We start from the raw sequence: 22863 nt of genomic DNA, 5'->3' as shown, positions 1-22863 counted from the left end.
ATTCAGCTTGTTGAGGCCTAATCTAGGTAGATCACTGAAGCTTCGGAGAGTCTAAACAGCCAGAGAGCAGATCTCTTCTTTGTTGCAAGCAAGATGCTTCTGCAGCGGAGGCCGACCTTCCGCGTTCATCTCGCCCGGCATGACCCCGGTGTGTCGGCAGCGCAGGCAGAGCCTGCCCTCTGACAGGGATTTTCATGATGCCGAGACCCTCGGGGGGGCAGCTTGCGGCTATGCCCTCCACAGTCTGATACCCCCAATGCCTCGCTTTTACCGAGGCGCTTGTGCAGTTCCCTTGCCTCATCTGCAAGTCCCCTCCGACACCCCAACCTGTGGGATCAGGGCAGGACCCCGAGGACGTGCTGCTCTTCCCAGCCTCTGGCTCAGCTGGAAACCTAGGTCCAGCACTCTGCTGGCGCCTCGGCTGCTGCTCCACGTCCTGGGCAAAAATTCTGGGTGCGTTCGAGTCTGCAGCCTGCCTCTGCGGCTTGAGGTCAGACAGATGAGGTCGTGACATGTTTTTCTTCTCCTTTCTTCTGTGTGCTGGGATTCGGAAGATAAAGTTAGTAAAATTCCTCCCGTTCAGGGCAAAGAGCAAAACTTGCAAAGGCAAAAGCCTGACAAATAAAATCCCTCACGTGCCCGGAATACGAGGCACCGGGCGACGTGCCGGGGCTGGGCTGGAGGGAGGCAGGCGAGACCCCCCCCGGTGCGGAGGCTGCCTGCGCGTCTTGCTTCCCCGACAGTTATTCAAGGCCCACAGTGCCTTTTGCTTCCCTGAGTTGAAGGATTCCCCTTCCAGCCCTCGAGAGCATGTTAGCAGAGGGATTCCCCTTCTTCCCCATGACCCCGGCAGCCTCTCCCCGTATTATCTCCCTCTGCACAGCCGAACAAATAGAGAAGCAGAGCTGAGCCGTCCTCCCCGCTCTTTCTCCAACTCCCAAAGCACCGACAGCTCTGTTCTGAACCACATCTTCAATATTTCATATTAAGCGCACGCCAAGCCTGGAGTTTCTCTTAGCAATTTTGACCCGGCTTTTTCTATTTTTAAGCTACATCTCTGTCGGCCACGGAGCAGCGCATGCCGCTCCCAAGCTGCACGTCCCAGCGCAGCTCGCGGTCCTTGTATGCGCCGTGGAGCCCGATTCTGGCTGGACCTCCGGGTCCGTGGTGGAGCAGTTGCGATGGCGGGGATGGACCGGAGAGGATGGGGCACGAAGCCCGCTCGTCCTGGCTGGGATGCTGCATCTAGCAGAGAGAGGGGCTGGCCAGCGCTCACGGCAAATGGCTCCCAGCGTGAAAAATGATTTAGGGGAGATGGTTTAAAAGTCAGGATGATTAACGTATGTGACTTCGCTGGCATGCTGGAAAGGATAAATCAAGACGGAATGGGGAAGCAGGGCATAAATTCAGAGGGTGTCTGCATGGGGCTGGTGTGGAGGAAGGCAAGGCTTAGCCTGGGCAGCCCCTGACACCTTCCTACCAGCTGGCCGAGGCTGCTGCTGGCGAGGATGAAGAGGGTATGTGGTTACCTATGTGCTGCTCCGCTGCTGGGACCCCACGCACGTGCGGAGGTTCCCCTCGTCAAGGACACACGGCATTGCTCAGCCAGGTCCTCTCCCATGGTATCCCAACATGGGCACACCAGGTTAAATTATCTGCATGGGAAGGATCCAGGAGGTGTCCTGGACCCCCTTCCAGGAACCCAGGAATAATCAGTGAAGATGAAGGAAGCAAAAGGTCTGCGTGTCTGGAAAAGGAGACAAGGGGGAGAAAGGGAGATTTTATTACTGAAATTTGCCAGAGAGAGTCTTTAATAACGTAATTCATCTTTCTGTCAAATACGTCACATTAGTGTAGTGAAAAGGAACTTTGAGAAGATGAATTAAGACTTAAATACATTAAAATGACTTAAGGAATATTTAAATACAATACAATTTATTTTTTGTGTAGGCTCGTTTCAAGCCGAAGTGTCTCTGCCATTTCAGAGGCCAGTACAAAGCCTGGGAAGTATGTATGCAGCTGTGCATAAGCAATGCCACTTCCACTAGAAATGAGTCTTAAATCAGTCTTTTCTTTGGACCAGAGATAAGCTGGATGTAATTAGCTGGTGCGGGACCTTTGCCAGCAGTGAATGCAAAAGCTGCAGAAGTCCCCTGCAAAGCTCCTGCGTCCCCCCTGCCCCTAGCAAGCAAGGGGGATCTCGGCAAGGGAAATGTCGTGCTTCGGTGTTGGCTGCTTTTAAATTCCAGTCCGCTGGCAACCTTCACCCAAACGCTTCCACCTGCTGCTTTGTCCGAAGGGATAAGCATTAACAAGGGCATATTTACCTTACTGCGTGAGAAACACCGCCCTCCTTTGCTGTATTCTGGAAAGAGAAACATATCTCAATTTATTGCCTCTGAGGCCGTGATTCCATATAGCACCAGGTACAGCTCGTGGACGGTGCCAACAGCCAGGGGCATGCAGCTGTGCCCGTGCAAACTGGCTCTGCCCCTACTCAGCACAGCTAACCGGGGTGCAGGGGAGCACTGAGGAAAGGGAGAGCCCCCTCCTCCTGAAACACTGCTTCTGTTCTGGCTCCGGACAAATGCATTTGAGAAAAGAGAGCAGGGGGGAGAAGAAAATTACCTGGAGCTGCTTCTTGTTCTGCAATGTTAGGACTAAAAATAGCTTGGCAGAGACTTTCTGCCTGTGGGTGCTGTGCATGGAGCAGGTGCCCGCTCCTCCCTGTCACAGGAGGCAGAGCGGTGCCTGCTTGCAGTTATTTATTTGTTTGTCTGTCTGATGGCAGGGGCTTTGGTTGACTTTTAGGCCGCTTTTGCTTCTCAACCCCAAGTGCTTCATCAGAGAGAAGCCACAGGAAAATGCTGAGAGTAGTTCAGCTTCGAGGAAATAAAAAGTGGAGGGGATGCTGAAGCACAAAACTCAGTGAATGCAGGATGCGCTGCGCTGCAAAAATTGAACTTTCCCTGCCGTAGAGGGCTCTTTGAAAGCATTCAATTATCTCCCCGCGCCTGTAGAAAACGTTGGAATTGCTTCCCAAAGTCTTTAAAGGCTCTCTGTATAAAAGGCACACGGCCGCTCCGTGGCAGAGGAAATGAAAAACCCTCAACAGCAACCTGTTTGTGTACCTTGGGAGAGACAAGTTCATCTGGAAATGTCCATGCCTGTGCCTGCCTCTTCGTCCCGCTCTCCCTGAAGCCCGGTCTGCTCTCCATCCAGCTCTCCCTGCGGATGCACAGTTTGCACAGGGAAAAGCTGGCGTACCTCTGCTCGGGCAAGGAGGGAGGCAGAGGACACCTGCCCCCAACACTTGAGAAGGGGATGAATAAAAGGAGAGGCAGACGTTCCCTGTTGCGCCAGTGCGGGAGAGCGTGGGACCGCTCGGGGATGGAGAGTGCGGGCAGGTACATCTGTCCTCTCCCGGCACTTCGGCAGGTGCAGGATTGGCATCCGTCTGAGGTCATGAAGCTAAACGTTGCTGGATGTAAAGAGGAGCCGCCTAATTTTATGATCAATAATAACATTTGTAAGCGTGCCTAGGAGACAGAGGGCTAATCAGCTCTCGTGCTGAGGGTGGCGAGCTAATGGCTGAAGAGGTCGGGAAGGTTTTCCCCCACGGCATGTGGCTGCCCAGGTGCCTCTGTGAGCGATCACGGTTTCACCTCCCTCTGAAGCAGGGGACACCGGCTGCTGCCGGGGGCGAGGTGTCAGCCTGGACAAACCAGCGTGCCACTCAAACCATGTCTACGTAATTACATTCAGTGCGTGGCATCCGTGCTTTGAAGCCACACTGGGAGAGCTGGAGGGTGACGACTGTGACTGGAGGGAAAGGAGATGCGCAGAGCCCTCCCAGGACTCTTCCAGCCTGGGCTTCCCTGCTCGAGCAGCCTGGTGGGGGGATGCACCCGCCGCTGCTCCTGCGGCGTCCCGCGATGGGTGAAGGCGAGGGGAGGGGGGGGATGTTGTCTCTGTGCTCAGACTCAATCTCCTCCGAAAAGCGTTTTCTCGGCCAGCCTCCCCATCCCCGGTGCTCGGCCGATATCACGAAGCCTAATGGAGGGCAGGGAGGTTTCAACGCTGCAGAAGCACGCAGCAGCGCTCTTGGTCTGGGTGACCTTCGTGCTGTCAGAAAACGTATCCTTTCTGAGAGTCCGCAGGCTGCAAACATCCCCCACCGCCGGCTTAAAGGAGACAAGAGGCTTTCGCTGTACGGATAATGTCGTTAGGGCAAACTGGTTTTCTAAGATCACAATTCTCCAACTATTAAACCGCAGGTGCGGTAACTCTGGCTTTGTCTTCTTTCCTAGAGCTGGCTATTACCGGGCACGCTCATTATTATACTGTGCAGAAATCCCTCGGAGTTATTCCAACATATAATCCATGTCAAAACGCAGAGAGACCCCATTGCCACACTGCATGCATATTTATGGGGCGTGATCCCGGGGCGGGGGAGAGCTGGTGCTGGGCAAGGACTCGCAGACAGCACCCTTCCACACCGTCAATCTGGCCCGCTTTCCCGCTGCCGTCATATCTTTAGACATAGCCTCCTGCCTGAAATGCAAACTGATGAGTTAACAGATGTGACAAATAACTGGTATATAATTGGTGTAACTTGTCAGAGGCATTCTGGCACGCTCCCGGTTGTGTGTGCTGCAGTCATGCTGCATTTTAGACTCCCCTGATCTCCGACTCCTGTCTCCACAGAACATACAAGAAGGATCTGAGCTCACGTACACACGCGCGCAGCAAGAGAGCGAGAGCTCGCACTTGTCTTTCGCTTCCTAATCAGGAGGCATTATCCTCCCCTCAGCCCGAGCTGCGTGGAAGTTGGGGACAACATGACATAGCCTACCAATGCAACGTCGCTGAAAGGCATCCCGCTGGGGTTGTACCTGATGCCCGCTGTTTCCTGGTACGCCATCCAACGTCTGGGGGAAAGCTAGCAGATTAGAGACTACCTGAAAGCAAATGATTTCACAGGGCGGGAGCGGTGCTTTCCAGGGGCACGTCAGGTCCAGAGGGAGCCCTGGGGCTCCTCTCTCCCCGCCGCCCTGCTACGGCCGCTGGCCCTGAGCAATCCCTGGCCATGCAATCATGCTTTCGCAGGCTGCCGGGCGCATGTCTAACATCTCGGCATGGGCTGCTGCTGCGGTGCTTCCACGGATGCCTCCGTCACTGCTGGTGGGCCTTACTCACCACAAGGGTGTCTTCCTCTCTCTCTAGTCTAAGCTTTTCTCCTCTCCTCTCTGTCTCTTTTTCCTCAGCAGAAACCCATTAGTGCCTGTGATATATTTTCGGTCAACCTCGAATAAGTTTTCCCTCTTGCCTTTATTTTATGTTCTCTGCAGGATTTCATGAGCTTTAGAATATTTTGCTTCCTTTTCCTATGACGTATTTTATGAGGTTTTAATTATTATTGTTTATTATTATGGTGCTTTAATTGTCTGCTTGGGTCCCTCTGAGCCCTTGAGTGAGCAATTTATAAATAACACTATTTTTATTATTACTATTATTCGTCTAGCTTTCTCACGTTCTCCGCATCTCCCCTCTGCCCCTTTCCTCTTTTACAGGCTTATATGTTAAGTTCCTTCATCTCTTCTCGTAAGTCAGACCTGCTGAACCCTCTCAGCTTTGTTTCTGCATGCCTTTAATGCTCTTTTTTCCTGCTTTTAGTGAGATGCTTCGAAGTGTAACCGTGCTGGAGGAGTTATTACCGGGTGTAGCCCTGCAGCGACGAAGCGACCAGCCTCAGGCACCACCTTGGACTGAGACCACGCTGCGTTTCCTATGCTGCCCTTGAGGAGCTGGGATGGATAAGGATCATCGCTCTGCCACAGCAGCAACTGCCTGTCGTTACAGGTGAGAGCTGGGGGACGGCACACAGTCGCTCTCCCCGGGTACCACCCATCACTGGGGCTGTGTCCGAGGCTGAGGAATGAGGGGCAAGCGGAGGAGTGGGCTGGGTGATAAGGAAACACTCCCTGCCCTTTGGCTGGGGTTCTCCAGCAGTGGGAAATGTAGTTGCGGGGACCGGTGAGTTGCAGGTGTCCCTCGGGTGCTCATGTGGGGATAACGTGAAGGGATGCGGGGCTGGGGAAGCAAGAGGGGTGGATGCGCCTCCTTGCAGGGGGTCAGCTTCTGCCAGGGCTGCTGAGCTACCTGGCAGAGACATCTGTCTCCTTCAAAAAGGTCACAGCTTTGCTAGTACAGAAACACCACCTGGGTTTTGCTCTGCTTCTCTGCGAGCGACCTGCTCTAAGCCTCTCCTGAAGCCGGGTACCATGTCGCAGAGCACTGTGGGCTCCCTTGCTTTGCTTTGCTTTGCTTTGCTTTGCTTTGCTTTGCTTTGGTGTCTCAGACTCAAAAGGTGGCCATCGCCTGGTGCGGTGGGCAGGCAGGAGCGTGTGTGTGCATGCGAAGCTGTTTCTTTACACCAGGAGCTGCAGTCAGTAGTGCTTGGGTGGCTGGGTTTGTTTCTCCTGTACGCTCTCAACAAATATCTCTGCTAATGAGTTTGCTGGCAGGAACAACTGCATGGACAGCAGTTTTGAAGTCAGTGCCTGCTAGAAATGAATTTTGAGCTCATAAAGACAAGGGCTGTCGACTGAAGCCTGGTGCTATATGTGCCAGTCACGGGAGGTGCAGCCAGGACCGAAATCCCTGCGTGGGGTCGGCCATACAATGACTAGGACAGGCATGGGATAAAACAATAAAGTTTTGCTCCCCAACAACCCGGGAAGGGAAGCAGAGGGAAAATGCACATTATTGTTTGCTAGATACCATTTGCCGGGCTCCACTTTTGTTCTTTTATTGGAGGACTAACCTGCGATAGGCACTGCACTCCCTTGGCTCTCTCAAGCCGCCGGGCAGCGTCTTCGTTCCCCCGCAAGCCCAGGTCTCACGTCTGGCAGCTCCAATGAGGGGGAAGCAAATCCAGGCTGGCAAACCAGCATACGTTGCATCTCTCTCTGCGAAGAGATTTTTAGAGCTGGATTAAATGGGGTTTGGGGAAACATCTTCGGGATTGGAGCTACAAATGACTTTCTGATCAAAAAGAAAATGTTCATTTTGAAAACCAAAACTGTTTCATTAAACATGTTTGGGCTTTGTTTGTTTATGTCAGAAGCGATAGGTTTACTGGGGCCTGGAAATTGAAAACTTTTAAGTGTTCTTCTATCTTGGACTTTCAATGAAAAAGCAAATGTGTTTCAAAGGTGATGTGGAAGAATAAAAACAATTAAAAATTTATTTCCCAGGAGAAAAAGGAAAGATTAGAACTATCGGAGAAAAGCTCACGTCTCTATTTTCAGGCAAACTTCTCTCGGCTTTAAAGGTAGGAGATCGCATCTGGTATGAATAGAATCGCACAGGGCCCTTTTGTGTCATTTGAAGCTGGAGAGGGGAGTCCGCCTAGGGATGCAGAAAGGCTTTGCTGACACCTGACATTTGAGGCAATCTGCCCTTTTCCAAAGGCAAATGCCTTAGAAGTATTTTCATGAGCGGTAGCGATAATCAGGCTGAAATCCCAGCTCCCCTTAAATCAATGGGCTCCTTTGCAGCCACTGTAATGGGGCTAGCATCTCTCTCCTAAATCTCTGCCCAGGATGAATCTGTAGTGCCAGCGTGGGGCAGGGCTGTCGGAGGGAGGGACCGCGGCGATGCCCAGAGCTGCTTGTCCTCAGCCCTTCGGTAAGGAGCCTCCTGAATCTGCAGGCAGAAAACGTAAAGGAAGGAGCGGGGAGAGGGACCAGGGAGAAAAAGGAACATACTGAAGGGAAATGGGTAAAATGATTAAAACAAAATAATTCCATGTGCTACAGAGGACTAGCAAGAAAGCATGGGCACGTGGAGTAGGACAAAGCAAGCAAGGCCAAGTCCAGGCTTGAAAGACCAAAAGGAAAGGCAGACCTTATCAAAAATCAAGGAAAGGTGGAGCAAAAGGCAGCCTTGATGCTGAGATGCTGTTGAGGAGGTAGGGGCAGAGCCTCCCCAGTGAGGACGGATGCTGCACATGGGGCAAGAGCCCCATGAAAGGGCACAACATCACCTTTCGAACAACCTACCACCTGGGTAGCCATCCCAAGTTTCATGCCGCTTATTTTACACCCATTAAAAATAAATGTAGCTTCTGGCTGTTTTCAGTACCTAGGAAACAGTTAAAGCTGCATGCCTGGCATGTAATTCAGCAAAAGACTTAAGGACAGGCCATAACCTCCTTCCAGGGCTAAGACGAGTTAGAGCAAACCTCGGGCACCGATGGATGCCTGCACTGGATGAGGGGATCTCTTCCATCTGCGTTGCCTGGGAGTGTTCAGCCTTCTCCTGCCCTCTGTGCCGAGAGCTGGGAGCCTGGGGCAGGACTCAACGTGGCTCCGGCTCCTCGCTGACCTGCTGAGGACTGACTCTGCCCGCCTGGGCTCAGCCCGGAGCAGCAGCTGCTTTCAGATGTGCCTGGGTCTGTGCGTGCGTGCGTGCAGAGCTGATGGGAAGGCCTCTCCCAGCACCCTTTTGCTCATGCTGGGCTGGTCGACCCGTCCCCGTGCTGGCACGACACCTCCTCTCCAGGCTCTGCCATTTGGGCCTCTCCGCTAACAAAAGTATAACCAGTGCCAACCATCCCTTGCAGCTCTACAAAAGGGACCTCTTGGTCCCACTCTGGTTTTCTCAGAGGGTTTTGCACAGGCCAACAAAGTGGAAAAATGATAGTCAGCGTGCAGCCTGCTGCCGGTGGTCTGGTCTCGGGTGAGGATCCTAGCGTAACCAGCACCGCTGACCCACAGGTTCCTCTCCCGGGACGGGCTCTGGCTGTCCCTGTGTGTGGGGATGCACAGGGGACATGTGCGTCCTACGGGGATGCAGCTGCCCCTTGTCACTGGAGAGCTCTCCTGTGGCCCTTCCCTAGGGGGGATTTTGAGCACCGTTGGTAAAAATTCAGCATCTTTCATCCAGACAGGCTGTGATTGCACTTCAGCCGGTGAGAGTCGTCTTGCCAGGGAAGCGGGATCTGTGCCCCGCCACAACTGAATAGAATTCTCTTTCTCCTGCTCGGTGAGTTCTCTGGTTTTCATCCCTTTTCCAAGGGATGATAATCTGCAGGGCATAAGGTCGCTCTCAGCTCCAATTCAGTCGAGAGGGATGAAGAGGAGATGTATGGCAGCTCTGTGCTTTGCTGTTATCCCAGCCCTGGCTGGAGCCTGGGGCGGCTTGGCTGGCACCACCCGTGCAAAGCCCGCAGCTCCCAGCATGTCCCTTAACCCGGCGTCAGGAGCACAATGCAACGGACGAACAGTGGTGGGATCTTGAGGACTGGGCTCTGTGGCTCGGCCGGAGCCTGGACTCATCCTGCTAACAAAAGAAACCTGCGTTTGCAACGAGACAAAACTGAACGGCCCTTTGCAAAGCGGAAGCAGCTGGCTCAACTAATTAAATGTTAAAAATTCCAGCAAGACGAGCATACCAGAAAACAAACAGGCATGACAGCCAGGATAGAAAGAGTTGGAAGGGATCCGTGCGGTTCCCTGTCTCTCCCATATGTGTCTGTACAGACGCTGGCACCTGTGCAGCCATGTGTTCCTGCGCCCGTGTTTATGTGCTTTAGTGAGTGTGTTTCCACATTGATCCGTACAGATCAGAGACCGTAGGGTTGTGCACCCCCACATCACCCCACGCCTTCTGTGTCCGCATTCACGTATGCGTCTGGCCATAGAGACCCGCGGTGCTCACCTTCCCGAGCCTGCCGCGGCGCCCGTGCGGGATGGCTGCTGCAGGCAGCTCTGCCTTGCCCGCCTGTGCCGGGAGGCATCTCTATCGGTCTTTATTTAATGGCTTGGGGGAGGGGGGTAAATATTTGTTAGCAGCGGTTTTGCAAATCACCACTTTGCGGAGAGGAAATAAGAGCCATCCATTTCTGCTAGCGCTATTAAAGATTTTCTATAAAGTGCCTGCATTTCCAGTACAGCTGAATGGATTTCACTGCAGAAAACTGCTAGGACAGAGCAGCACAGCAGAGGAAAATATCATATACAATGATTCACAAACACATAAAAATACCCTTCCCAGCTTGTCTATTCTTCCACTGCACAACAAACACCTTGTGACTCATTCTTGAATGTATGGATGCGTTTGAAAATGAAAGTTGGATTTGAACATTGTTCATTAAGACCTGGGATTAGTTCATTTCTCCATTTAGCTCCTAAAAGCTAGCATGCCAAGTCAGGCTAAAACAGATTTTAAGGTTGTCTTGGTCACAAGTCAGCTCTAGCAGGCACGGTATTTTTCTACATCAATGTTTCTGTATTCAGCTTAAAAAAAAACCAAACCAAAACAAGCTTAATTCCTTGCTCCTTGCATTGAATTAATCAGATATGTGAAGGTAGGTGGAGGAAAAAAATCACCGTTTTTCTTGGCAGGCACATTTAATTTGAAGGGCCGTAGCTCTTCCTACAGATGACAAGATCAGAACGTTTAGAAGATAAAGAAAGGGGATGGAGGGCATCCATGGAGTGACAGCCATTTGAACGCCCTACCGCTGGCAATGGCAAAAATCAAGATATTAGTGCAGAGCCAGTAGGATGATTTACAATCACACATTGATGCAGCATTCTTTTTACAAACATGTCACCTCCCACCTTGGAAGAACTGTTAATGAAAAGTTGCATCAGCTATTCCGACGCCTGTCACCCAGAAAGGCGCTGCTGAACGCTGCTAGATGTTGTAGTCGGAGCTAAGGTTGGGAACCGCACCAGGGCTGCACTGCCATCTCTGACCACGATAGATGTTTACCCATCACTGCCGTGCACCAGGGAGCCCCGTGTTCGACAGCAGAGGCATAAGCACCTTCTCACGGGAGCACGAGCGCACTGGAGAGGAGCATGGTACAGAGGATGGCTGAAAGGACATGAGTCACGCAGCAAAAATGGCCCAAAGCAGAGGCAATGTAGTTCACAGCTTCAACATCTGAATTCCAGGCAAGCTTGGAACTGGCGCTGTGGTTACGTGTGAGGCTGCAGCATCCTCTCCCTCCTCTGCCAATGGGGAAAAAGAGCAGAGCCGTGCTTTCTGCTGCTCCTAGGTATATTTAGGCTCATTTAATGACAGTATAGGGCAGTTTGATACAAACATATGGATGATGTGACAGGATTTTGATGATTAATCAGCTAACCGGTTGTTGCACCTACCCTTCACGATGCCTAATTCCGCAGCGGGGATTGGGAACGGCTGTCCTAAGCACGTGGGTAAGGTTTCTATTAACAATGCTCTGCCCATAGGAGATGCCCTCTAAGGTTAGATTTCTCCCAGGCTATCAGCAGAAGAAATACCACGTGAGCGAGGCACCTAATCGAAAGCAAGCAAGCGGCCAGCATTGCAATGCTCAGGGTGTCGAACGCTCACTGCCAGCCAGCTGAACGAGCTCTAGGCCAAGGCAGCAGTTCCCCTGCATAATTTCATAGGACCAATACCTTTGTGAGAAGCACAAGCTGCTTGTGGGCAAAGAATCAAAATTCATAGAATAAATTATACGCGCTAAATTATTTGCCCAGCTTTGTTGATTATCTGCAGTTAAAAAGTTGGAGAGAGCTGAGCTCCTCCACACATAAACACCAGACGGATGCTTGTAGTCAGGAGGTACTTGGGCTTGGCAGAGAGAAGAGGAGAAATTCCAGCCCCAGAGAGGAGCTGGCTGCCTACAGCCCTCTCTCCCCTCTGGCAGCCCCTGAGGTCAGGTCGGGTGGCAGCCACGTCACACAGGCAAATACGGAGCTGTAGCAAACAGCTTGGTAGGGTTTACTACAGCATTACTCAGCTAGCTGCCGTTTGATGGTGGTGCTCCTATGTGTGAGGGGGATTTACTGTTTGCTAACTGAATGAAACGAGGTTTACGATATTACCTGTATGATATAGAGCGTTTAATGGCATAAATACAGTTCAGCGTAAGCATCAGAGCAAGAACTCAGGTTGCTCTGTACCGCTTTTCCAGCCCTAATCCCTAGAAATAGTCCCAGTCCTGCAATGGAGGTTGCAGGAGAGGTGCGGGGAACCACAGGAGCAAGGCAGGGATTTCAGAGACACTAAAATTTGATTTATTTGATTCCAGTTTGGCAATGAGGGCAAGGACGATCACGCAAATACTTGGGGAAAACAGTGTTCTGTAGTTCAAATCTGCTGATACATAAACACTGTGAAGATGACCCTGAATATCCAGGCAATTCTCCAATCTCTGCGTAAGACACCTGATGTAGTTTTAGTCCCATCAAGAGCGTGCCCTGGGTTTGCAGACCAAGCCTTGGATGCCCCGTGTGCAGAGATGAAGGCTCCTGGTCCTCGTGCATCTGGCCAACCTCTGACTCTCTCTGCGAAGAGGAGGAAGCATGCGGTGGGTCAGTGTATTGAAGGTCTTTGATTGAACCCGATGATGAATCGCAACTTGATGACTTCCTCTACATCAATGGAGCTGAACTGGCTTGGGGAAACTGTTTGATTTAAGAAGAATAGGCCTAATTTTGGAAGTGCTTCACACCCATCAATCTAAGTGAAATTCATTTATCTGAGGCACAGCTGATATGTCTCCCATTTACATAGTATTAAGTGCCTCACAATCCTTGATATATTGAAGCTCACAGCAGGGGAAAAGGATAGCATTGCTATCCCCATTTCGCAGGCGGAGAACAGAATTTGCAGCGTAATCAAATGAGTCACTGGAGTCAAACCAGCGCTCTGCCCCAAGCCCAGAAATGGCATCCACCTCCCGGGCACGCTGTAGCTCTGAGGCTCCGAGTGAGCGTGGACAACGCAGCTGCCTATACATTTGGGCGTGACGTACACGGGGGAGCGGACAGAAGGAGGCTTCAAAGCATCTTCCATCTCCAATCTAACACGGTTTTATGAAGTGTTTGCAATAGCGTCTCAAAGGCAGGGTTGGAAGGCAGACTGGGAATCACAGCAGTATCTGACGGAAGAGATACTTAGAGAGAAGAGACATATGGCATCTTAAATAAAACGAACCTACTCAGTGGTTAATCTCCACTTGAAAAACGTCCAGGACAGACTCGTCCGTCTACCGTTGCGCTCCCCACCACGCAGCCTGCTGTCTAAAGATGCAGACGCCGCAGTTAACGCCGTGGTTCTTCCCTGCCGCTGCCTGAATGGGCCAGCCCCTTCCAAACCGTGTGCCAGTTCAAGACCTCCCCGTGCTGCAGCCCAGCAGCGCTCTCCTTAGGGGAGGACAGAGGATGCTGGCAAGTACCCTCAGTCCCCTAATCCCCACTGCCTGGCTCCCTGGGGCGGCTCTGCAGCCCGCTGCCGAGATGCTGGCCTCCAGCATCCCTGGAGTGGCTCTCCAGCTGCAAGCGGAGGATGCTGGCCTCTCCATCCCCAGCCCAGTGATTCCGGCCACGCAATGGACAGCGTTACGCTTGGGATGGAGCGGGACAAGTGACAACCTGGCGCTTGCCGCAAAGTGCTGCTGTTTCACCAGCTGATGTTCCCCTGATGCTGGCCGCTCGCTGTATGCACCAACGTATGGTCTGGCTTCAGACTAACAATGCTGCTGCGCATCAGTGGCAAGGGGTTTTCAGGGGAACCGAAGCTCGTTCCCCAGCCCTTGCCAGGTCCTGCCTGGGCACCTTTGAAAACTCCAGCCCAAGCCAGCAAATCGAGGCACAGAGGCTGGGGAGCCGGTGGAGGCAAGGGAGGGGACTGGGACCCTCAGCAGCAGCCTCAGTTTGTCAGCCTCCTTTACAGCTCTGTCCTTGGTGGCCTGAAAACAGTAGTAGGCAGGAAAAACAAGCGCCTCTTTCCCACAACTCTCTGTGGGCACTTAGGACAATGATGAAATACTCAGGCAATCATGCAATGTTTATTTAATGCCAAAACTATCCCAGCCGCTTTATAAACAAGCATGAGTAATGGGAGAGCGGGGGGGGGGCAGAAGTTTCTCTCTCTTCCTCTTGGATCTTCTGAGTATGCACTTCTGCTGTGATTTATCCTTGTTGCAACCTTATCGACTTGCTGGAGATGTAAATCAAGCAACCCAACATTTTACCCGGAATTCCAGTTATTTATACATAGATTGAAAGGGTATAATTATGGCTGCTAAATACAGCCCGGCAGAGAGGAGAGACACAGGTGTCCATCTTCTCAGAGGTTAGGGATGGAAAAGTCCATGCTGGCTTCATGCCCGTCTCTGCGGATTAGAGGCTCACTTGCGCTTTTGCTGCTCTGCTGACGTGGAGGACAGGGGAGCAGAAGCCCTGGGCTGACATGCGGAGCAGAGATATATTTAGAGTTTGGCAATTAGTCCGTCGGTCTTTTGGAAAGGACCTGACAGCGACTCTTTCCGTTTTTTCCATCTCGTATGTCCAGCCTGTTCTGGGAGAGGAGAAATCGATGAATCCTACGTGTGATTCTCTTCATCTCTCCTCTGGGAGCCAGTGTTTCTCGGAAGGGGATGTCGTGCTACGCGCTTGCTGTCAATGGGTGTTCATTAGCAGGCATGTTTTTTGTGGACAGCATCCATATGTGCTGCATCCCTGCTCCCCACCATTTCCAGTGCCTGGGACTGCGCAGCTGTCTGGCGGCAGTGGGGGCCAGGGGCAGGACAGCCCTGCCTGCTGGCTGCCTGCACCAGGCACTGCCGAACTGCGAGGCACTAATTTTTTCTTTTGTGGTTGGAAGAAGGGAGCGGACATGGGCGCGAGAGGTGTTTTACTTCCCAGAGGAGGACCCAAGGTGTCGGGGAAGCAGCAGCAGCAGCCGTGGCCGGTCCATTGGAGCGCTCCCGAATATCCACATGACATCGCTTTCACTAGCTGATTTGCTCCTGCTGTTGGGGAAAAGCTCCTGACAAGTGATTTAGCATCCCAGTGAAAGCGTGATGCAGTGGGAGACGTCCCTGGCCGCTGGCGCCTGGCTGCCAAGCAAACTTTCCTTGCTCCTCTTCTGGGTGCTAAATTAGTCTCTCTCCGCAGAACAGCAATCTGCTGTTAATTAAAGGATACCCAAGGAGGTGACAACACCAGCCTGGGTGAAAAGTAAAACATGCGAACACTTCTCCCTCGTTGTTTGTTTCATCCTGTCGGCTCATCCCCACCTTGCCCCTCACCCCCCAAATTAGAGCTTTCCTGGCCAGGGCTTACGATGGGGAGGTGTCGTGAAACAACAGAAAGCTGGCGTGCGGGCGGCCCAAGCTGCTCCTGTCCACATGCTGGCGGGACGGCACATTAAAATAAAACTGTTACATGCTCGAAGGGATTTCAGCTATGGCTGGGATGGTGGGAAAGAGATTAATGGCGCTGCTTCCCCCCTGGCACCAGCTTGACTGGCAGCTTGGGTAAAGAAGAGCCCACTCTAAACGCTCCCAGGGGTCCTGGGAGGAACTCATTACGTCTAGACTGGCGGTAGCCAGCAGTTCTGCTTTGTGAGCTGTGAAACTAATGTTTATCCACCACTCAGATTTAGCGCCATCGAAGGAGTCCGGGGTATTAAGCGGGAAGAATGAGAAGTACATTACCCGGCATGCTACTGAAGTGGACCTTGGTAAGGAGGGTGGGAGCGGGACCCTGTCCTGATGAGCTGGCACAAGGAGTGATGGAGGAGTCTGCAGGGTCTCCCATCCCGCCCACACTTCAGCAAGGCTTATTCTCTGACAGCGCTCCTGCACAGGCCCGCTGCCAACATGGGCTTCAGCTCAAGGCAGCCACTGCCCGTTTCATCTGTAAGTTGCCATGCGCTTTAACAGCATCTCCCCGATCCCTTGTAATCTTGGTTTTTTCCACCACTCCCAGTCATCTCTCCCTCTCCTTCTCTCCCTCTCTCGGCAGCCACAGACCCAGCAGCAGCCCCAGACGCCTGTTAAAGGCTGGAGAGCACCACAGCAGCACCCACGGTACCCAAGCATCCCGTGGCTGGGCAAGCACCGACGGTCTGGCAGACAGGCTGAAGACCCGTCCCTGTGGCGTGTCCCTTGCACAACTTCACCGGGACGAAGTGCAGCGCAGGGGTCACCGCGTGTTTCTCCAAGATGCCCTTCAGAGGCCCAGAGTGAGAGACATCTAAAATTCATAAATGTCAAGGAGGAAAGGAAGCGAGGACAACTAAATATAGATATCCAAGCACCTCCTGTAAGGCTACAAAAGCAGCATGATATACGCAGCCTAAAAGACTTCTTGGACTTGAGCTTGGCAAAGCATTTAAGGCCAGCCTGGTGACTGGGGACCCTGGCGTTTTGCGTGGGTAGGCGGCCGCTGTGCACCCCCAAACCCATCCTTGCCCCTCTCCAGCGTGTGCTGCGATGCGCCTTGTCCCAAGCAGCACGCAGGCGTGGGGAAGGGCTTCTCTGGCTGACGCGAATAGCGCTGTCCCAAGGGTCTCGCAGGGCTGCTCTTCCAAAGAGGACTGCACAGTTAGACCCCACCGACCGCCAGCAAAATCAATGAATGTTGCTGACGGGTTTTCCTCACAGACTCGGGCTGAAAGCAGGTTTCAGGAATTGCTCGCAGCAGCCTGTCTGGGCAGCTGGGGGAGGGAGCCTGAGAGCTGTGATGGGAAGCGGCGGTGGGAGAGCCAAGCTGTGTGCCCAAAGAGATGATTTGAACTTCTTTCCAAATGTTTTAAAGGAGGGAAAAAACCATCGCCCCCCCTACCGGCTTTTTCTCCAATCGTCCTCCGCTGGTAAACATACGTTGCTGGCTCAGGAACCGTAGGGAGAGGTCTGCCGCATCCCATACGTCATGCCTAAGTACAGGGGCTGCCTGGAGCTTCCCCACCAAAACATGTTGCCACTAGAACCCAGGGTTTCATCAGCACTGCAGGTTTGCATGGGAAGATAGAAGTGAAAAACCCCTGACGTTTCTGAGTTGAAATTGTCTTCTTTCTGTTCCGCAGGAAACTTCGCTGTTTACTTCGCCATTCCGCTTCAAGGGGAGCAAAAACGGGTCCTGAAATATCTGGGTGTCCTGTGGAAAGGAGATGCTGGTTTTTCAAAAGGGAATTGCGTAGCAGAAGTACCTGAAACCCAAAAAGAAATCCAGGGTTGTCAGAGTCTTCGGTATCTCTTTTAATTGTTACTCTGGTGGGATTTTCTCAGAGATTATATTTCCACAGTGATAACTGTTATCACTTTATTTTATAGTCCCGGCTATTTGCAAGCTGGGAATGAGCAGCGTTGGTGTCGAGCAGAGTTTCCAGGACATGTTGAAAAGCAGAAAGCGCTGGCTTTCATCTGCCCCGCTTACAAGGAGCACAACGTTTTCCCCAGTGCTTGCATCCCAGTCCTGGCTTCCCGCGACCTTACGGCCATCCCCTGCAAAGGCTGAACTCTGAGGAGGCACTGAAGTTGGCCAGGCAACTGGTGTGCTTCATGCCCAAATGCCGTGCTAGGGCAGCGCCTGGGAGCTGCAGAGCTGGCTGCCTCGCAGCGCTTGCAGGATCCGGCCCTTGTAAGTTATATGGCAATAGAGCGAGGGAAATGGGATGCCAGGGACAGCTCGCTGCAAAGCACAGCCCGTGTCTCTCTAGTCCCATAATTTTTGTTGGGAAGTTTTATCTTTTTAATTTGTTACATATCATGCATCGTCTGATTAATTATTGCTTCTCTGCAGGGAGGACGAGAGTTTATAGAGCAATATAGCATTAGTGTTAGCTTTATACACCCTCAAAGCCCAGAGGAAGCTCAGCAGAGTACTTATGCGATGTTCTGTCGATAATAATGACTCAGCATTTGGCCGGTTCGTGGGTATATCAGAAGCGCTTTATTAAAACGTACACAGTATATGCATCGAACATAAATACAGCCGAGAGATGCGGAGCGTGCCGTGCCGCATACATATCAGTCGGTGCCTACGCTGGGGCAGCCTCGCCGGGAGAGCTCGGGGCTGGAGCCGCTCGCTGGCACAGCCCTGCCTGCCTCTGCCTCTGCCTCTCCCTGCCTGCTCCGTGAATCCCCAGCAATGCAGGAGTTTAATTGCCACGGTGGTCTGGGATGCATTGAGCTGCTCGGCATGTCCTTCAGCTCCGTGAATGCAGAAATAGCCACAATAAAACTCCATTTACAGCCACATCTCTCCATCGGCTGAGCAAGAGCCCTCTCCCTGAAGAAGGCTGCCCATCCAGCAAACGATATTAAGGAGGGTGTATAACTGATTGGGGAAGGTACTGCAGCAGGACTAACAGCAACGAAATGCAGTTGAACATTTCCAGTGCTGAGTAAACCATGTGTCTTCATAATTTGATTGTGCCCGGGTCCCCCAGGTACCTCCCAGCTCTATTGAACACCGATGGAGTTATTTAGAATCATAAATAATATTACCAAAGAGGGTCTGCTGGGTAAACAGAGTCGGTGTATAAATTGTCGGCGCGCGATATTGATTGTTCTGAGCTGACTAATGAATTATTCTGTTTAAGGGGCCGGGGAAATAACGCTCGGTGTTTTCAAGGCAAGGGCCCTTTGAAGAATTTCCCCCCGGCCCTGGGCTTTGTTGTCCCGGCCACCGCAGGCACCGAGCGTGGGCTGCCGGCAATCGCCCCACCGCCAGCCTGCGCGGCACAGCCGGCAGACCCCTCAGCGGTGTGCAGCTGGGACGAGCGGGCAGGGATGCATTAACGGCGGGAGCTTGTCACAGGCAATTCGCAAAACATTCCCCTAACCTTTGATCCTACTAGCTTCATCCTTTCCTCCTTGTTTCTCATCTTCCCTTCTTCCTTCCGTCTTTACACAGCGTCTTGCGCAGAAGGGACCTGATGCGAGATTTGTGGCTGCTCTTAGAGGTGCACCAGGAGCCTTGCTGTTGCCCTGGCCCTGTGCCAGCCAGCCAAGGCTTCCCACCACCTTCCCACCTCCTTCCTGGACCGAATGCTTTTCCCCACATGCAGTGAACCTGGGCGCTTCTCCCACCTGTTGGCATTTTGCTTTTTTTTGGGCTGGTGTCTGCTTAAATGGGGTTTTTCCCCGGAGATGTATTAGCTGCCTTAAGCCCTGCCCCAGGACGAGGAGAAATGAGCCATCCTTTTTAACAGAACGTGCTTTTTTTCTCCTCACCTGCATAATACGTTCTGTTAAATTTATAGTTTTCCAATCCCTTTGATGTAGGGGACTCAAAACACTTCCTCACTAATCTCACACAGCAGTGCCTGAAACGCTGAAGGCGCTGGCGGGGGATATGGCAGGGAACCAGACAACAATTATTGGCGTTTTGGGGGCTGGGGCAGCATTAAGAGACAGCTAATTTTAAAATAAATTATACCATTAAACCGCTTTTGGTTTTTTTTTCCCCCTGCTTTTTGTGCTACAGGCTCACCAGAGAAGAGGCAAAGCTGGAGCACCCCGGCAGAATGGCCACGCTGGCTACAGAGGAGCTCACTGGGGGTTTGCGGGCAGGAGGAAGAGGAGGGCAGCTTTGTCTGGGAACAAGCCCCTGCACTGGGCGAATGCACTTGCCCACCAACCATACCAAATACTTGTACAGGGATTGACCCATTCAAGCCGGTCACGCAAACCTCCCTCGCAAGGCATTTCCTGTTTAGTAATCAGTAACCTGCACACTCCACACCTTGCTTCCATCTTACGTTTGGCATGCATTTGTCTTAAGTTATTCGAAGTTGAAAGCAAAGAAAAATGGTACTGTAATTCTGCCTGCCACCAATTCAAAGATTTGGGGCTTTTGCCAGAGGAAGAGGAGTGACAAAATGTATGTGACGTAGGGCCCCGCATCTGGAAGGTACCTTAAAGCTTTACAAAGAAGCTTTGCATAGAGAGTAATTTGCTGTTAGGAAAAAGCTGAATTGCTAGAATAGCATTTTCCTGCCGCCGGCCCTGCCCGAGCTGGTGCCCATATGAGTGCTGTGCCGCGTGCTGGGCTTTGGGGAAGAGCGGTGGCAGCTGCCTTCCCTTCCAAAGGGGGACGCGAACTGAGACGCCGGCCTGTCGCCGGAGCCTCTTCCCCAGGAATGTGGCTGCAGCTGCTGTTCTGAGGGCAGAACTTTGGCTCCCCGTAATTAATACTGATTTTGCCGTAACACCTTGTATTTTAGCGCATTATCTTTCCTCTTTTCCACCCTTTGAGCTGTGATTGCTACTCCACTTTATAAAGGAAGCCCCGTTATTTTCCCTCACAAATAGAGCGGGGTCAATTTTCATAGCCCCTTTGCCACTCCATTAAGCATTACTGAATTCACCACTTCTCACCGATACGGCAGTATTTCTGTCTCTGCTCGCTTTTCCTTTCTTCCTAAAGCTTAGGAAGACACTTGCTCATAACCGTGGGTTTAGTATCCAAGAGACCCAACCATTTGCTGAAACTTCAGCAAAAGTTTAAACATTGCCACGTCTTTACCAATGGGCAGGATTAGCCACAGCCCTGGCTTAGCATCTTCCCAGAAGTCAAGTGAGCTTGTTCTCTGGATGGGCTTCATTTAGTTACTGAAGGTCTTAGGGACTCCTTAAGGATGTTTGCCCATCAGCTGGGATCAGAGAATGCGGTTCTCTCCCACAAAGGGCTTTGCGCTGTGGAAGCGCGTGCAAGCCAGGCTCCGGAGCGGGATGCCTGGGACCACGCTGGACTGCAGGAGCATGTTCTCACGGGAGCCTGGCTGGATGAGCGTGCGTGTTTGCTCTGGGTGCGCAAGGATGGGAAGGAGTTAAACCCAGCCACCCCAGGACCTTCATGTCCAGCATGATTCAGGCCATTTAATTAGTGTCCCATGCTTGGCATATTCGATAGTGTTTTCCCCCCAGGGAGAAGCGCACCAGCTCACATATATTGCCTGTTATCTTTCAAGTACTCAGAGCAGAATGCTTTTTCAGTAACCTCATCAAAGGATAAGCCAGGATTCAGATAAGCTTTTCAAGGAGGAAGTCAGGGTTATAATTTTCAGAGACTTCTGAATGTCACCTCCAATTTTCGGCTCCGCCGTTGGAGCGGCCGTTTTTGGAAGCCACCCAGCCTCAGATATTGAAATGGGTGACCTGTGGACTCAGGCCTCCTCAGTTCCTGGTCATCGTCAGTCTGGCAGATCCTGGAGTTGAAAGTGCTTGAGATTTCTGACTTTATAATAACGCGGTTTCTCAGAAGTGCAAATTACAGAGGAATTGGTGCTAAACTCCCCATTAACTATGGAGCCCGAGAAATCCTCAGTGTCCCAAATTACCTGTCACTTTCTCTGTAACACGGCATAATTCTGTCGCTTAAAAAAAAAAAAAAAGTGGCCATCATTTGACATTTCAGTGAAATTCCTAATTGACTGCGCAGCTTGCTTTGCAAGCGGGCCATTCCCCACCTCTCGGCTGTAGGCCAGCGTGTGTTTGGCATGCCAACACCGACGGTTTCTCCCCTGTGCATTGCAATGCTCCCCCAAGCCCCCAAGCGGGACCCCGCTGGTGATGCTCCCCCTTCTTCAGTCTCTTTTGGGTGCTGGGAACCCTTCTGCAGCACTCAGCTTCCAGACAGCGTGGGGATAAGGGTGTTTTTGAGGATGCCCAAGAGTGTGGGTACAAGCTTGAGGCTAAACACGCTGGAGGGAGAGGATGGCAGGAAAACTCCAGCTGAGGCTAATTTCAGGGTTAAACCGGCTGCTGTACCTATAATATAACCAGGTCTCATGGGAGAAATTAGCTTATTAGAAAGGATTTGAATATGGGAAGGTGGGTGATTTTCTGGAGTAGGAGATGGAGGACAGACACAGTCGATGGCATCGACAAGCACGTAAGGAATTAGACTTCGAACTGGTTTTCTGAGGGGGGATGTTTTGGTGTGAATTAGAAATGGCTTTTGGCCATGTTTCCCAGACCACGTTTTCAGCTTTCGTCCATAACCCCAAGATTTTCACAAAAAATTACCTAGACCAATTAAAAAGGACTTTTACGAAAATACAGAGGGGAGAAACCCAGGAAAAAACAATGGCCAAAAATGTTTTCTTAACAAATGCCTGCTGGGAGGGACAGCAAGCACTTCGCCAGAGCTGGCATTAGACCTCCAATTTCTGCCTAAACTTTGGGGTTTTGCCGCACGCCTTTGGGCAGGCTGGCCAAATGCCTGGCCGCCCCTGCACTGGGGGGGCTGGTTGGCCCGTGGCCCAGTGTGACCGCCCCAGGGGGACCGTCCTCGCCCCGGCGGCTTTGTGCTCGTCCACAGCCGCAGTCGTCTCTCCCCCTTTGTTTTTCCAATGCAATTCCCATAACTTCAAAACGGCTGGTTGGGACTTGTCCCAGCAGGGGAAGAAAATTGGGTCTCCGGAGTCCATTTTCAAAAGCACTCAGGCTTCAGTTTTGCTCCCCGTAAATGGCAGCACCGTTACACTGCCTTCTCTGGGAGATCTCTGGCCCTGTGTAAGTGTATAAATCCAGTTCATCTACACTTAAAAATTCACTCCTGCCGCAGTTAGCGACAGTGCTCCCAGGCCTAATTGCTCTCTCTGGCCTTAACTTGCCATTGATCTCCTATTTCCCATCCCCTTCCCCTGCTTTCCAAAGTGGTTTCCCTGCTAGGGCTGGGACCGCAGGTGTGCCCAGTGAGCCCCGTCACCAGGGCTGCTAGCTCCCAGCCCCAGCTGCTCCTGCTCTGGCATAAATGCCTGGTGCGGAGCAGCAGTTCCTTTCGACTCGGCTGGCGATGGGGTTGCTTTGGTGCTGCTGGTCTTGGGGACAGCAATGGAGACGGCCAGGGTGAGTCGCTCCCAGTCCTGCGTCTCTCACCGCGTCGGCTGCTGCGTGCTGGTGGGCTGGCCAGAGGTGTCTAAGGTGGGACCCCCTGGTGAGGGGTTGTAACCCAGATGGCAAACCTTTGGCATAAAAAGATTAATTGCTGGTGTCTGGCCATGGTGGTGGGCTGTTATCCTCTGTGCTGTCTCATCGGAGGACTGGGCACTGGC

At 52.1% G+C, this 22863-nt stretch overlaps 1 long non-coding RNA gene across 2 annotated transcripts in view; it reads left to right on the top strand.

Annotated features, from left to right (window-relative positions):
• Window positions 1-21265, top strand: part of LOC115345115 — a 30021-nt gene extending 8756 nt beyond the window's left edge. The window contains exons 3-7 of one of the 2 annotated variants that reach the window (XR_003924723.1): window positions 5677-5862; window positions 15454-15715; window positions 15822-16233; window positions 16885-17438; window positions 18403-21265. This is a non-coding gene — a long non-coding RNA (uncharacterized LOC115345115). Of the gene's footprint in view, window positions 1-5676; window positions 5863-15453; window positions 15716-15821; window positions 16234-16884 lie in introns of both variants that reach the window. The other variant, XR_003924722.1, reaches the window with a different exon arrangement.
• The last annotated feature ends 1598 nt before the right edge of the window (window positions 21266-22863 follow it).

Source organism: Aquila chrysaetos, chromosome 8, assembly GCF_900496995.4.
Source record: "Aquila chrysaetos chrysaetos chromosome 8, bAquChr1.4, whole genome shotgun sequence".
Classification (NCBI taxonomy): Eukaryota; Metazoa; Chordata; class Aves; order Accipitriformes; family Accipitridae; genus Aquila; species Aquila chrysaetos.
Note: the sequence above shows the minus strand (reverse complement) of the source record. Positions and strands in the feature narration are given on the sequence as shown.